This window comes from Primulina huaijiensis, unplaced genomic scaffold, assembly GCF_012295235.1.
Source record: "Primulina huaijiensis isolate GDHJ02 unplaced genomic scaffold, ASM1229523v2 scaffold9777, whole genome shotgun sequence".
NCBI classification, from domain to species: domain Eukaryota; kingdom Viridiplantae; phylum Streptophyta; class Magnoliopsida; order Lamiales; family Gesneriaceae; genus Primulina; species Primulina huaijiensis.
Genome location: NW_027361630.1, coordinates 5143 through 8184, shown reverse-complemented (window position 1 = coordinate 8184; position 3042 = coordinate 5143). Strand labels below are relative to the sequence as shown.

Below are 3042 nucleotides of genomic sequence, written 5' to 3'. Positions count from 1 at the left end.
AGAAAATCTAGAAACAAATAAAAATATACATCATATGGAAGTTAATCTCAACCTCTATACATAACAAAAATCTAATCTTCTATGATTTCATCACTACATAAGCTAAAAAATAACTACAAACTCAACCAAGCCACATTTTGAATATTTCTACATAATAAATGGAATAAACCAATTAAGTAGTAAAAATCAATCATTTCACATTGTGCTAACTCAATCGAGGCCCTCCGCCGTACAACCCTTTTCAACTCCAAGTCTTTGCTTCCAAAACTGCATTTATAAAGTGATTTGATTCTTCTTATGATTAAATGTGTTGAAGATAATTTTAATAGGTTAAGTTATTAAATATAATTATTTTATGGGTTGGACAAAACTTTAATATAGATTAAAATTACAGATGGTGATAACGTTCAACTGATTGTTGATTTAGCTGGTTTAAAAGGGATACCGTGTTCTAATGGCATCGAGAATGAGTTTGCTTTATTTCAGTTCTAGGAACAAAATTGATATGTAGGGGACTAATTTTTATTTATTTATTTATTTATTTTTTTATTCGTATCTGATGGAATAGTTACTTGCGAATACTATATTTGATTGCGAAATTAATTCAGTATGAAGTTTTTAAACTACGATGATTTTAGCTGTTGGAGCTTGATAGATTCCTATGGCTTGAAGCATGGTGATGACATAAGTGGAGAATGAGAAATTGATTTTCTTATAGGATTCATTATACCATGAATGCTATTTGATTCTTGCTATTCAATTAGACCGTTCAGTAATTTTGGTAGCTTTTTTCCTCCACGAGTTGTAAAGAATGTGTTTTCAGTGCTCGGATAAGTGTGATGCTGTCATTTTGATATTCATCATTATCAATCTCTGTCACCTCTCATTCCCACTTCCCCTCCAACCGTTATCGTTTTTTTAATCAGTTTGTGGCCTGCAAAGAACCTATAATTTTGCAAGACACAGGCTGAAGGCTGATCCTCTTTTACAAATTTTCTGCATTTCTTAAAGTTTCAAGCAGCGACAAACAATGCTAAAGCCACACGTAAATACTCAAAACCAAAATTGCTACGACTTGGGAGGCAAAATGTAATCTTTTTTTTTTTTTTTAAAAAAAAAGCCTTTTTGATACGAATGGCATCTCTGTCGGAGGTGGAAGTGAGAGAAGCTGAAGAGGACTGCCTGCGGCTACGACCACCTGAAATGGCGGCGGAGGAGGAAGGCGGAGAAGACTCGGATGAGTAGCAACGGAGGACGAAGAAAGGGCGTAACTTTGAACTGAGTAAGCAACGGAGGACGAAGAAAGGGCGTAACTTTGAACTGAGTAAGTGGGTTCTGTTGGCAGGTTTGCAGCAAGCAAGGTGGAAGAGATGCTTCAGTCCCAGCGCCGCCTCCATTTCTGTGACTGCGCTTTGTTCAGCGTTTCCAAAATCCTCGTTATCTCTGCTGGCACACTGATCTTGATTTTCTGACCCGAATCATGATACATCCAAATTATTTTGATGGGGTTAAATAGATCAGATAATGTGATGAATCTTTGCATTATGAGTTGATTTGTTCTTGAAATTACAAGAGTGAGATATATTTTTGAAATTATGATAGTTTTATATTATATGCATGAAAATATATTACGAAATTTCTATTAGCTATGGCCTGATTATAAATAATGTAATGTTTCGAATTTGATTACAAATCTTCTATCACATAATCCTCACAACATTTATTGCACAGTCGCTTCTTCCCATTAAAGAAACCTACGGAACGATAAAACATATAATATTTTGCGCAGTATTTTGAGTAGTTGACATGTCAGGTGCTACAAGTGTTACAAGTACCAACTTGTGTGAAAAATAATAAATATAAAACTTCTAACTATTCAAATTGACGTGAATTCTAAAATCAATCCTTATTTTAAAATAATCTGCATCAAAATAAAAGAAATTGACTGAAACGACAATGAAAGTTGAAAAAAAAGTTAATATTAGTATATTATGAAAAAACAGAAACAAACTTAATAGATATACTATCAAATATAATTTGAGATAATAACCTGTGAAACTTTTAGCCAGCATAAAACCTCCAATGAATTATTAATATATTGTTAAACCCTCAAGTTTTTTTAAAAGCTAAGTACCACATGTATTGCTAATTTTTATGTTTTTTTTTTTTGACATATTTCACATAAATTGACAAAAATACTGTAAAAATAAAAACAAAATAGGAAAAAAAATGGAAGGATTACCATCAAAAGACCATTATTTTAAACATTTATGTTAGACTTAATTTTGTTGTGGAGATGCTAGTACAAAACCAGTATATGTAAATAAGTAGAAAACCAGAAGCACTAGTACCGTGCTAAAACCAGTAGCAGCACTTATCAAGTACTGCTTAATCTAATTAACAAATGACTTCTTAGCTAAAACCAGAACTAGAAGAAATACAAACTCGAAATAGACACTAGCAGATTGTTGCGTATCTCAAGTCTTTAAATATTACCGTTAATTTATTAACGTGATACTAGCATTTATTGCTTCATTTAATGCCATTAAATGTTGTACGGGAACATTTAAGACGGCTTACCATTTTTGGTATGATCTGAGACTGATTGCTTTAATGTATTCTGCAGGGTCCATTTTCAGCAATAAAGCTGAATCACTGAAAAGTCAAAAGAGCCGTTCAGATTTTAACGTTGGTTTAAGCCTATATATGAAGACGGAGCACTTTTCAAGAAACAAGGAGTGAACGAATCTCAATCAAAGAATATCATTCGAGCATCGCTAGAACTCTCAGTTATCTCAAAAGCTCAACACTGAAAAAGCAGCACACGCTTCATTGCATACACTTGATCATTTGAGATCATTTTGTGCTAGCTATTTTCTTTATCTCTTCTTAAGCTATTCACTTCATTAATAGAAGAATTTGTAACTGGAAAAGAGTTCTTTCCAGAACTTAAGATCTTTCAAGTAGTTGAGTTGTAAAACTAAGAGTTTCAGTAGGCGAAGGGTAAGTCCTGTTGAAGTGGGTGTGTACAATTGTTGTACT

At 33.0% G+C, this 3042-nt stretch overlaps 1 long non-coding RNA gene across 1 annotated transcript; it reads left to right on the top strand.

Moving 5' to 3' along the window:
• Window positions 1-403: 403 nt before the first annotated feature.
• LOC140970594 (uncharacterized) lies at window positions 404-1545 on the top strand. The gene is made up of 2 exons (XR_012174155.1): window positions 404-1241; window positions 1284-1545. It is a non-coding gene; the product is annotated as an uncharacterized lncRNA (long non-coding RNA).
• Window positions 1546-3042: the final 1497 nt, after the last annotated feature.